Below are 14,362 nucleotides of genomic sequence, written 5' to 3'. Positions count from 1 at the left end.
AACTGCAAAGAGCAATGAAACACAGAGGCAGAGACTGGGAAAAGGGGATCTACACACTCAGTATGCTTCACTCTTCCTCCTCTGTCACATGTAATGATGGTCACTAAGAAACCAACCACAGTAGCTCCACAGCATGCTCTTAAGGGCTTGTGAGATCTTCCTGAGAGAACAGGCAAGAGGGTATGGTCTCAGCAACATTTAAGAAAAGAAGAAATGATCTTGAGCTTTAAGATATTTTGAATGTAGCCTTACCTAATGCATAGATACTTGAAAAATAATTCACAAAGCTCTCAGTGCAAGTGTCTTTCTCCTCACCCTCTTGCTGGAGACTGCAGATGTGTGTTTTGCTTGTCTGTCTAGGTTTGGAATGGATGCTTTCATCTGCAGAAATATCACCAGGAAGAGGGGGGAAGATGTARGGAGAAGAATAAGAAAAGACATGGTTATTAGCAACATAAGTGCTTCCATACCTGTGAGATTCATTTTCTATCTGATCCAACTCAGTATTGGATCTGTTATTTGACTACAAGACTGATTTTTTTGGTCTCCCACAGCACTGATGCAGAAGAGATCATCAGCTAGATTTGAAGATTTATTCCAAACCACAAACAACCAACCCCCTTCTCCCCACAAAATCTCAGGTGATATTGCTGTGCCCAGCAAGACAGGGTGGCCTGAACCTGAAGTGATTGTAGTGCCATGGCAGAGCACCTGATTTATGAGTATGAAATCCTAGTTGTAAGGGAGGGAACAGGTTACATACACTGATACAACCTGTGGTTTGAGAAGTCACCAAGCTGGAAGTTGCTGGAAGCTGGCAAATTATGCTAGAGGAGGCATCACTGCAGGCTTGTCCTGCATTATGTTCTTTACTAAACATAGACTGCAGACAAGGCACAGGATAGTGAGATAGACTTTTGCCCATTGGGCCATTTTTCTGTTCTTGTTGCTAAGCTAGAACTTTTATTTTATTTTGGTAAGAACAAAAGCTAAGCCCCAGGGTCTGCTTAACCTCCAGGCTAAGCTAATGCTTAAAACTTAAAGGAATACCTGAGCAGTTATCAAGAGCAGGTCTTACGTTCCTCAAACAGCCATGCATTTAGTTTCATGATGGACTAGCTTTGCCGTTTTGGGTTTTACACAGAAAAGAATGATTCACAGGAGCTTTTATTAAATTATTACCCTTGATGGAACTTCAGGTTCTGCTTTCATGATCTAGGTAAGGAATACAGTTAATGTCACCTGGCTTTTAAAATAATAAAAAGAGCAGAATCAAGACTTATTTTTTCCTCACTCTGTCACAACAGTACCACAGTCCTTACCAGACAGTTAAATCTCCTTTGCTCTCAGTAGTTTTCGATTGCGAAACAGCAACTTTACGGTAAGTTGCTTAGCATTTCCTTCACCAAAACAACAGACTGTAAGCAAAAAAGGAACTTGGGGATGCTGTTAGTGTTGGCCTACAAAGATACTGGTCAACCTGGTAGTCCTTGGAAAACCAGACATGCAGGGCCCAGAGCAATTTCTGTAGCAACTGCCAGAATTTTCTCAACCCCCAAATTCAATAATTGGGTGCTTGTCATGTCATCTGGAAATTTAGAGTGGATATTAATTTCTATTTCTCTTTTTCAACTTCTAAGTCAACGACTGTTCAAATTTCTTTAAAATCTGTGTTTTATAATAGCAGAAGGTTTATTTTTTGCCATATATAAACATATATATACACACAATATATGCATAGTGATTTGGAATTATGATTTCAGATTTTGTAGCACTGTGTTCAGGCACAAATGACAACAGCCACAAGTCTAACAACGTAACTGCGCCCATGAATCAGACATTTAACTGCAGTGATGCAGATGAAAAAGAGATGGATAAACTTATTTACACCTATTTCATGTATATGGAGAGAAGGTAAACTTTATATGGCTGAAGTTAGAACTATGCAAACACAGTTTACCTCAATTGTATAGAATTTTATGTGATATTTTGCAATCTATCCTCCAGATTTTTGCAGTAAATCTGTTCTTATTTGTCTCTAGTTCTCACTTAAACCATGCAATCAAGGCTTATTACCAGATTTCTTTGGATACAGGAAAAAAAAGTTTTGGTATGAATTTATTTTTCAGCATCTTGTTCCTTGTAAGCTGTGGAAATACTCTTTAAAGAAAAATATATATTTAGTTCTTCTGGCTGCCTAAATTAACAAAAGGACTCCATTTTTTCTTTCTTTATGACGATTCATACATATTCATTATGTCAGCTCTTCTCCTCACTCCCAGAGCAGTGCAGCTCTCCCATGCTTTTAGCCTTTGCTTTCCAACTGACTGCTCATTTGCTAACAACGGAAACTTAGCAGAACTACTTGGGAAACTCAGCCCTTAGAGAGAGTAAAGTCCACAAAAAAAGATTTTGGCATCACAATATGCAGTGTAGTGCTATCAGAGGCATCAGTCCTGGCACAGTAGCACAGTCTGCACCTCTGGGTTTGACGTACCATCTACTCACGTCATGAGACTCGGACCAGGGAATAGTTCATGATGGGCAGTGGACAGAGCTGTTTAAGCTAACCAGCAGGAAACACCTTAAATCCTCCCCTCTACAACCCCATGGATTTAGGAACATTTTCTCTTGGGGAAAAATACTCAACCCTGAGCTCCTTTCTAGAGGAAGCCTCCTATGTCATTTTTCCTTGAAAAGGAAGAAATCTGTATCAAGCTCACATGGCAGACAAAGTGATGGCATCTTTCCTTTTTTCAGTAGTTTGGTGAGCAGAGCACGGAGGACTTGTTTTTAAATCTCATCTCTGCCTTCTCAGCATGCAAGGGATGAATCTTTTGGCAAGGGAAGCAGGAGGAGGAAGAGAAAGAAGGAATGCGCTGTCTAAACTGCCACGTAGGGCGCCGGCCCATGAGGGGCAGGGAACCAGGACACCACTTCTGCACCAATAACTGTTTGAGGGTTTTATATTAAAATTTATCTTAGCTATCTGTTTTTTGTTAAGTCCTTTTTTTCCCACTGAAATCATAGCCGTAAGTAATATCTGTTTTCTTACTCGTGTAACTGGCAGGAAGCCTATTCCAAAAATAACAGTCTTTATAGCTGAGGCCTTAAACTTGCTAATTTAATTTAGGATGGAAATATGTCAAATGTCCTTGTCATATTAATGAGAGACAGATTTATCAAGCTGGGCTGAAAGAGCTAAGGGGTCCCCATCTTTGACAGACCTCTTCTCTGGGATCGTGTGCCCGAAAAGCAGCTGCACCACGACCGAGCACTGTTCTCAATCTGTACAGTGTCTACATTCAGCACTGCAATAGACACATGGTCAGCTTTCATGCACGTACTGTGCCCTGACGGCCATGGGAAAGAGCTGGTCTGGGGGCAATTCTGTCCAGCCCTTCACTTTACCCTCCCACAGCAGTGGCAACATGCTGTGATGCTGACCCATGCCCACAACAGCCTGCTCCTGAAGACTGCAACCATGTCCAGCCTGGGCTTCTGGCTCCACACACATGTGGCTTGGCACTGACAGCTAAGAAACAAGATTATGGCATGTGGAGGGGTGAAGGAGGCAGAGAGAGGTTTCCATTGCTAAAAAAGTTAGACTGTCCTGTTAGATGATATTAATACTTAGTTGAGTTACAAACACAGATTAGGAAATTAAAAATTCTGACATCCTCTCATGGCAGACTTTATGGCAGAACTGAAGCAGGAATGAACCTAGTGTGCCACTGAAGAGGATGGCTTTACCCCCACCTTCCCCGCTCTCTTCCCCCAAACCTTGGCTGAATGCTTCCAGTGACATTTTCTGTGTCAACACCAGCTATCATGTGGCCGTGCAGCAAATCAGATTAGATCACCGATAGCGCCAAAAGTTAATTCTTCCAAGGAAAAATCAAAAAGAAACAAAACCTGCAGGAGTCAGCAGTTGACTCATCTCGCTTCACTACAGCACTGCTGAAACACAGGGCTGAGGAGAAGATGAGGAAGGCAGGGTCACCCCTTTTAGCAGCTGTGCARACTTTGGTCAGCTCTAGCCAAATGCAAAAGTACACTCTTGCTGTCCGAGCAAGAAACACAGATGTGGCTTTCAAGATTAAAGATATTAACATATTTTACCTCAAACCCCTATTAATTCCAAAAGGTATCTTTGTTTCTACAGACTAGGTGCTTAATAAATTAAGTAAAATAATATCTTTTGATTTGCAGCCCAGAATAATCAAGAATAATAACAGGCTGCCACCACACCTTCAATGGGATTAAACTATTTTCCTGTTGTGAATCACCAAATATTAAATGAGATTCCTTTTCCAAATTACTCAGTGCAAATCAAACAAAGTGGGTCTACAGGCAGGCCCCTGCATGTGGCTGCTTTTTACAAATTCTCTCTACATAACTTACCCTGGTGGCAAAGCACAGAGGGGTTTGTTTCTTCTCTTTGCAGAACTACCATAACTAGGGCTTGGTCTATAAGCAGGGTTCCTAGGCATACACAGTGATGGGTGTCACATTAGCATTTATATATAATGTGTCTTGGCCTTCATGGGTACAAAATGCTGATGCCCTAATCTATACTCAAAAAAAAAAAAAAAAAAGCAAAGAGCTGGAAGGGAGGACACAGTCTAAACTTAATTCATCTTACTGATGTGACTGAGTAAGGAAAGAGCCAAAAGGCAGTGAAGCTTTCAGAAGGCAACTCAAAGTATCTAAGATGCTTAAAATTAGGAAGCATCCATACACTCCCAAGCAAGGTATAGTCCTAATCCATGCACTATCTATGAGTACACCTATTTTATGAATGTTTTCTCTGTTCTAACTTACTTCAGTACAACAACAATGACTTTGTAGGAGTTATTACTGAATTTGCTGCAGCAAACAAGGAGCTTTCCCCTTAAATGTTTAGACAATTATGTCAGGGCATATTTCTAATATTAATGTTCATCAGATGGTATCATGAAGTTTAATGAAGTTGGGACTTTTCTCCAGGGAAAGTCACAAGAAAAAAAAAATGTTTAATGGGCATAAACACTGAAAACCAAAGTCTCAAAAGCAATAGAGATGCAGTTTTAGCCAGAGACTGAGTGCAGAACTGAACTTGTCCACAGTAAGCAGTGAGGTTTAGCATCCAAATAAAAGTACAACTCAGTGAACACAGGGGTACTATTGGACTTTTCACAGTTGTGCCTCAAACAGAAGCCCAGCAGATACATGACTGACTTTCAGAAATACATTTTGCTTAAGGAATTTATATGTTTTCTTTCTGCAAAAAAAGAGAAATACATTTGTTATCAATTGACTGGGATATTTTTGGCAAGAGCAAGCAATATATTAAAAACATCAGTCACCAAACGTTGACCACCTACAGTTTTCTCTTCTTTCTTCATTATTATATCATTTCACTGGATCAGAAAGCACAGAAAAATTTGAAGTCCAAAAGAGTTTTTAGGATTCTTTCTATTAACTTAAAGGGATGGAACAGACCCAAGTTTGTATGCTTGCAATACAGATCATGCAAAAATAACCTGAGTTACTTGCACAGAGCTAAAGTCACATTAAAAAGTAGTAATAAGCTTCATTACTTTCCCAGTTGACTCTGAGTGCTAAAAATGATGATGACCATTTTTTTTAAAGAGTCTTTAATACAGTCATTGCCAGGGAGATGTTCTTTAATGACATCTTTAAACTTACTTGTCTTAACAGCAACTGCTTTGAAATCCATGCCTGTGCTTCTCTGGATGGCAGGAGCAGTGTGAAGAAGGGGCAAGGGGGGTTAGTTGGCTTCAGACTTATATGCAACCGAACATGTAGAATTTATATTCTTCTGACTGAATGGGAACACTCCAAAGTTCTGGGCAGCAGCTCACTGGATGAGTAGGATCTGCTTTTGTTTTGTTTTTGAAGTGGCTGGATCCAGTTAGCTTTCACAGAGTTCCCACCTGGTGAAAATCTCCCCTAGGACCCCTCTTCCCCCTCAACATTTAGTCAAATGAAAGATGATGCATCTCATGCCTGATGTTAAATAAACATTTTAAAATGCAGAGTTCATCTGTGGCCTAATCTTGAAAGATGCTGAGTGCCTTTTGTTCTCAGTGTGTTTAATAGGAGCTGAAAATGCTCAGGAATCGTCAGGATCCAACCCAACAAGGAAGGATAATCCCATGTTTATGAACATCTAGGTTCAATTTCCTGCCCTACCTGCACAGCCACTCTGTCCTGACTTAAATACCAAGTCCCTCCCTACTGAGCAAGGGATAAGCTGTGTACCTCATGTAGCATACCCCAAAGCCAAAATACTGTGCGGATCAACTAAGGTAGCTGGAATTTGGGTGAGGTATCTGAAACATTTCCCTTCATGAACAGGTTCCTGGAGATCCTAGTGTATGCAGGCAGGAAGGAAGATCAGTTGTGGCAGGACCATGGTGATCTTGAGCCTAGAGAGTTTAAGTGCTTTGAGGTTTCAATGGTAGAAGTTTTGAGGACCTAAATTTTAGATTTGGACAGGATGTACCTTTCAGTGGTTCTAGACAGGCCTACCTAGGCAAGACATAGGCACCCCTGTGGTGGTACAAAGATAAAAATATTAAAGACTGTATAAAGTTATGGCAATAAGATTTATAAGATAAAGCCTCCTGGAAGCCTCAAAAGTCTTTCAGTCCTGAGGGCTTTGATAAATCATCTAATTTTTGGAAAAATCTACTTTTGGCTAGTTTTGTATACAAAAGTGTTGCCTTTCTCAACATGACAGATTTTTAAAACATCCATGATATCACTGCATCCATTATCAGGGAGGTATTGAAAGAGACATATTTACCACTAAATCATAGCAACAGGTTGTCAGGTACAAGGAACATCAATTTAGTAAGACAACCTTTTGCAACAATTACTTTTTGTTTTGAAAAAAGGACTAGCATCTTTTACTCAGACATTAATGAGGCAAAGAATCAAAAAATGTGCTTTCAAAAGAAACATAAGCTACTTTCTCTCGAGTGGCATGAATAATATTCCACAAATTCAGACTAAGGACTATATTGACTCACTTATTTATGCTTCACTCCTTATTCATGAAAAGAAGAATGAAGTAGACTCGATAAAAGGTTTCACTTGCTTTTCTTTTTTTTCAGTCTCTTTCAATGAGCTGTATTTCTCACTGAGAAATGGAAAAAGTCTGTTGTCTTTTACATCTCATTGTTTTCTAGATATTTTAGAGATGTCCTGCTTACTTTCTCAGTGATTTGTCAAATTTTATTAGTTGCTTAAATGTTTTTTTGTTTTTTTTTTTTCCATCTGGCATGAGTGTTTTCCCCTCACTGCAGAGAGAGAAGAGAAAAGCTGGCAGACTTCTACCCTAGCTGTGCGACTTATAACATATACACTAACAAGATCATACCTTTTAGGTACTAACCATTCCTTCTGCAACTATTTTCTACCTTGCGAGATATCTGTATGACAGTTTCATAATACCCATGAGGAATGCTTGGATTTTTGAATGGAAGAGAGCAACAGACTCATTCAAATGCAGTTTAGATTTTCCTGCTCTCTTCTCCATTATATATGAGCATTACAGAAGATTTAAAAAGTTTTTAAAATCACTGAAAGTTTCCAAGAAAGCACATAAATTATTTTTAAATCTAACTTTTCCCTAAAACCCCAAAGATTTTAATTTATTGCTGCAGTAGTTCATCGATAATTTACTTAAGTTTCCACTCTCCTCCATGGGCAGACTGTTTGGCTAAACTGTAACTCTCAACCAATGTTAGTCTCTCCTGCTGCATCTTTTCCCATTTGCATTATGAGCAGTGTATTTATGAGCAGTACATCTTCTACAGAGGAGTTCAGAGAGGCAGAACCATATTTTGAAGTTAGAAGATCTGGATTTACAGAAGAAATATTTCAAGTCTGGGATTTTCCATGAAAAGCAGATTTCCACAGGAAAATCGCTACCACCTTACTGTGGATGATAGAGACCATAAGTAAAGGGCATGGGCCACTTGGGCCAGCCAGCATTGAAGCAATCCCTAACAGTCTTCAGAAAAGCTCCGAGTTAAGCAGCGAGGCATGTTTCACCAAGGAGATCCTCGCTACTGCACTATGAGCAATTACCAGACTCCTTGAAGTTTCCCTTACATTTTTTATCAAGTGACAGGTTAAAAAGGTTAGTGTTGAGATCTAGGTGTTGCTTGAATGACAGGAGCACCAGGAGAGGSTGCTTTAGTACAGCGTTTGTTGGGGTATGGCTTGCTGATATACCTCTTTCAAGGTCTGAGCTCCTTTACCAAACTTGAGCTGATTAGATGAAACAGAAAACTCAGATTTTGCATTAACCTATCAGCAAGTTGGCAATGCACTCCTTCCTTTTCTGGTGATCTTACTGTAGTCCTTTGTCCATATGTAATACATATACACCAGGTGAATGTTTACAGCTATACATTCAAATATCTGCTGCTTCCTCACATTATCTATTTGCATCAATTGACACCTACATACAAATGGGCTTATAGGTSCATTTTTGCATGATTTAGCAGTTTTCCTCTCAAAGTTGACTTAGAGAGGAACTGTTTTAATCATGTTCAAAAGCATGACTACAACTGCAGTGAAAAATTATATTTTTTCCACGGAAAAAGAGAGAATCCTACCTGCTCCTTATCACATATGCTGTGAAAAATGTATGCTCACTTGCAGAAACTGTTAACGTGCTTTCAAGCCTATAGATTGTACAGTTTCAGGTTTTACAGGTTTTTCTTTTTAAAGTTTCATCCCACAGCTGGCTCTACCTAATTTCCATTAACATCAGCAGGAAATAGGTATATGAACTTAAAGGTGAAATGTTTGCCTTTAATGACTGTTTAAAATTAAGACCGTTAAAATTTACTAAACTTTGGTCTTTTAATAACTTCACTCTTGCTTCACTCTTTCTTCTGGTATAACTTTTATATAACACTAAAGCCAGATCTTCCTGAACTGCACATTTATTTTTAAATTTTTGTTTCTTTAAAAAGGAATATGAAAAGCCAACTATTTTTCAGCAAGAAACAATGCATTAAGATTCTCAACATCAATTTTAAGTTTAAACCCAGCTAACTTAGATGGAAAATATCTGTGGAAAAGGACCTAGAAGTATTGTGATATGTGCTAATTTGTTACATCACCTCAGGAAGTGATTGTACGATGAAACTAGGCGCTAAGCACGGGCTAAACTACAACATCCTGTAACGAGAACATGTCCCCCACCCGAGGTGATTCCACTGAGCTAGCGAAACTGCAATGTTAGTTTAGATTACCTAACATGGCGGTATTGCACAACTGTATTGTGAAATGTGTGCACACGACCTGAAGGTCATCACTCACAACGCCGAGGAAGAYTCCAGCCTTCATCCCCACGACCACCAGAGGGCTGAAGAAGACCCCCTAACAACAGTTGGCGCAACCGCAGAAGTTACAGGAAGTGCCACGTATACCCGGAACTAGAGCCGCATATAAGGAGACTGTGAGCGGGGGAATTTTGCGCGCCGTTGGTGGAGCAGGAGACTCCCCGGCCGCCCAGCGCTGTTTTGCTTACTTGTGACTTGCTCAATTGTTCTATTAAATTGGATTTTATGCAAACCAATTAGAGTGGTCGTGTTTGCCAAAAACAGTATTGTTAAGTGTCAGATTTTAAATGCCCAGGTTATAAAATACATTTGACTTTTAATTTAGTAATTATAGATTTATTGGCTAAATGATTGTACAGGTTATTAGCAATTGAAATTGCACCTTATATCATCAGGAGTGCAATTAATTCTCTCTGAATTTGCAATAAAATCTTGGATCTTCCTATTTCTTTTGGAATTTAACATATAATTTAAAAAGGTCAGACCAGAACCTCCTAAAAGATTTAAGCCATTTTTCTTCATAAAGTTAATCTTCACTGCATTTGCATCCCTAAACTCAAGCAGTATATTTACCAGTCTAGAGACATGACAGTGCAGTCAGGAGTCAGTGAAGTCCTACACTGGCRTGTTAGGCACTGCACAACTCATTTCTTTACGCATCTGGGCAAAAAGCCAAGAAAACAGATATTTGATTTCCCCTGAGCAAAGAATTCTGCCAAGTTAGTACTGCTGGTTTCTCTAACACAGAAGAACAAGGAAATAAGGCATAAAAATAAGCATATACTGTTCTAACCACTTTTTTTTTAAGTGGGGTGAAGACTCTTTTTCTTTCACCTCCAACATAAGGCCATTCCTTCATGGCTTAGAAGATCTTGATATTTTTTACAGCTGGAATAATGCATCAGTAGTGTATCTGTATGTGTAAAAGTACACAAAGTAATATCAAGAAGCCTTCTTTCCCTCTGAATTCATCTGTACAGAGGGAGCTTGAAGAGTTAACAGAGAGAACATTTAGCTCAAAAAGGCTCATCAGATTATACATCATTCTTAAGGCACAAACTTGCATCCCATTTAGCATGCTGGGGGGAGGCTGGGAGAAGGACTGAAAAAGTTTTTAAAGTGACTGCTCAGATCCAATTTCCTCATAAAGAGAGAAGACAAGGACCACAGTAAAGCCTGTCACAATAATTTTGGAAGCTGTAAAAGCTACGTTTGCCTTTCAAACAACTCCTTTGAGCACTGCATGTTCTGAACAAGGATAACTGGAAGACAAAGCTTTTACAACTTCTGAAATGGTTGTCCCTGTTCCCTCTTTACGCAGATCAAGGACAGTAAGAGGGTAATTCCAGGCTCCCTGGAAATATGCAGCCCATCAAAAGCTTGAAAATGAGTAGAAGTGCCCTTTTCCTGTCCTTACCCCATTACCTAATTTAGTCAAGCAGATGGGCTCAAGAGGGCTCATTGAGATGTTGGCTCCTTTCCTTTGACAAACACTGTTATTTTACAAGAGTTAATTTTTCCCCTTGATCTTCCTTTTTAGATTAGCCACTTGCACTACACTGTAAGGACAGAATATTAACCTACTTGACCATAGGAGGATCATCCTCACTTATATACCTCCTCTGGTCCTGCAAATGTCATCATAATCACATCTACACTGGCAGTCAGGTCCTCATGCCTACAGTTCTTCAGGCTTTCCCTTCCTCAGATTTTCAGTTCACCAGCTGATAAGGAGGACCTGTTACTACACAAATCTTATCCATTCCTCCTACTCCTCCTATTGCTGCCAGGGAGGTTATAATACCATGACAGGTTCTTCTCTGGGACAGAGGCAGGACAGGGAAAAGGCTACTTCCTCAGCTCCAGCAGAAATTAGTGTTGCTTTGAAATGTGTGGGCAGCTATAGTCTAAGGTCATTCAGTCATATATAAATGCATGGCCCATGCATACACAAATGTCTACAGAGCACCTGGTTATAAGCTACATCATCTACAGCAGGGTTCCCTCTTTGGTGATGCCCGCAAAGTTTAGGGTAGCCTGACCCATGGATTATTAGGGTAAACAGACAACTCAACAGTGTTTTGGACAATGGTCTAGAAACCCCTTGGCAACCTTCTGTCTTCAGGGTGCACTGAGGCTAGTGTGCACCTTGCTTCTCCACAACCAGGGCACCGCAGAGCTGGTTTACAGCCAGTCTTGAAAAAAACTTCCATTTTCCATCTGTGCTACACTATTTGGTCCTTATCCTCAAGCCAAGAATTTGGGCCTTTCCTTTTAGTTGCAGAACAGGACTCCCTTTTCCAGCTAGCTGGTTGGCTTCATTTGTTAAACTGCCCTGTCTGGAAGGTGTGGTGACATTTGCAAAGACATCACTTCTTGCATTGGCAAGCAATGCCCACGCCCAGTGCTTGCATTTTGTGCAAGCAATGCCCATGTGAAAAGAGGCCACAATCAGGCATAATAAACCATAACTTTTTTTTTTTGTCTTATCAACTGTCAGCCCTTCAGAAAACTTTTTTTTTTAGGTATCTAATCGAGGGTTAGGACTGCCTCTAGATAAGCATAATTAAATATTTAAGACCTAGTTTGCAAAAACAGCCTCTGATTTAAGATTTGCAATCTACAATACAGAAAAGGTGTGACTCTTTAGAAAGTCATCTGAGTGACGCACATATAGGCTTGATCTGAAGACATGAATCACAATTGAACCTGTATATGAGATACCTTGCTATATGACCTTTTATGCTATCATCCAGAAACCTGTGCCATTAACAGCAGATGGAAAAAAAAAAAAGACAGATGATAGAGAGGTTGTTTTCATTACTTAAATATGGGCCTCAAGCTTTGATGAGATAATCAGACCTCTTCATGCAATTATGTCCTTGATAAAAAACATTCATGAATCATTTTTAAACATTTTTCTCTGATACTGGAAATGCTATTTCAATAAATCACAAAAGGGGAGCTCTCGTTTCTGCATTACAACAAGCAACTTCAAAACCAACCCAAATCAAACAACAATAATCATCCAGTGAAAGGCAGAATTACAAAAAACAAAAGAAAGGAAGCTGTAACTATTGAAGCCTGTAACACACAGCTCCCAGGTAACGCTCTAAAGCCACCCCAAAAAAGCCACCACAGAATGCTGAGCAGTTCTTAATATCCTTCTGCTGAGGGCAGGGATTTGTCTCATCTGTGTGAGAGATCAATCCTGAGAAAGCTAATAACTATTTGTCTTGCCCAGGAATTAAATAGCTTTTGTTATAATCACGGTGAAAAGTTCCGGAAACAAAATAAAGGTTTTCAAATCGGGGCGGGGGGAGGAGGGGGGGTAGATGAGGAAAATCTGAAAGAAATTCAAACAAAGCTCCACACCCAAATAATCAAAGAGTGAAGTAGGATTTTGGCTAAGTGAATGCTAAAAGAGTGCATAGAGTGAACACAAAATAGAGTGCACAGATTCAAACAACAGTGGAAGGGCCGTATGTACCCAAKAAATAAAGAAAACCCCAACCTTTATAAATGCAGGAGGATCACATCTAAGGCTAAATACCTGGCAAATATTTCAAAGCACCCGTGAGTTAGCAATAACAGGACTGTACTGTGAAAACATACTTAAGTCAAATAATTATGGTTTGTAGACTAAGAACCAAATGCAGTCCTGACTTCAACAGGCACAAGGACTTTTCTTCCCCCTTTTCTTTCTGCGGCCACCGCTCCACAGGCAAAAGAGCTGTCCCAAATCCTTGCTGATGGTGGCGATGGGCAGGGGACAGGGACCCTCCTCCCCTGGGGAGTCATCTYCCCGTCCCCCCTTTATTCCCAGAAGGGCTCCTGGGGCACCGCCGGAGTCCCCCCAAATCATCTGCCTGGTTGATGCCATGAATCATGCAGAGAAGTGAAAGCAGTACACGRCTGCTCTCTCATTGATGCACTGAACTATTGATTCACACATTTTAAATGATGCGAATCAATAATTGCCCTATAATTCAGTTAGGTATGACAGAGGCAGCAAATTTGCAGCAAGTCCATTGGGGAGTGATACTGCGAACACTAATTTAGAAAACAGGTACTGCTTAGAAATGGTATGCAGCTTGGTTACAATGTACAGCATTTTTCTCCTTGGTAGATGAATTAAGCATATTTCAACCAGCACATACCTACAAGCAGCTGGAAACAACAAATCAGAAACACTAATCACACATTAACAAAAGCTAAATAAAAAGTGTCTCACTTTAAAGAGATAGAAACTTAGCAGTGACCTTAGCCAAAGAGAAATGAAACAACTAATAAAGTAACCATATCCACAAGGGCAAACAGCGCATTTTTCTGTGGTGCTCATAGGTCTCTGACATTTTAGTAAAACTTGTGAAATGCTGAAAATAAATCATTTATGCCTGAAAATACTTATAATTGCAATAATTTAATTTTCTTTCTAATCACAGGGATATTGCAAATATACTAACAATTGCTTTAAAAAAAACCCCAAGTAACATAACACGGTGAAACATTTTTCACATTTAGAGTAAAAATGCAAGAAAGTATGTTGTATTCAAAAATATTGCCTGATCAACCCCACTAAATCAGGCACTTAGACACATTACAGCTTTCTGTAGTAAATCAACACCCACAACATTGCAATACTTTTGTTTAAAATATGCTTTGAACTGAATGTGGAAATAAATGAGAGTTAGACAGACTACATGGATCACTAAATAGGGTTTCTGAAACTGTGTAAAATGCAAATCAGTTTGAACCAGGAAAAAAGGAATTTTTAAATAAAAAAATCAAAAATATTCTGATATTTAGATAATTCATGATTTGAATTTAAAAATCATTAAAATTGTAATTGTTTTTAAAACTGTGTGGTTTATTGTTTTGTTTTTATTTTTTGTAGAAAATTGGAAAATACAATGAATGCTTTTTTTTAAAATAAATTAACTAATTTCTTTAGTAAAAAAACTGTGATTAGTTTTAAGTGAAAACATTTT

This window comes from Apteryx rowi, unplaced genomic scaffold, assembly GCF_003343035.1.
Source record: "Apteryx rowi isolate R43461 unplaced genomic scaffold, aptRow1 scaffold_791, whole genome shotgun sequence".
NCBI lineage: Eukaryota > Metazoa > Chordata > Aves > Apterygiformes > Apterygidae > Apteryx > Apteryx rowi.
Note: the sequence above shows the minus strand (reverse complement) of the source record.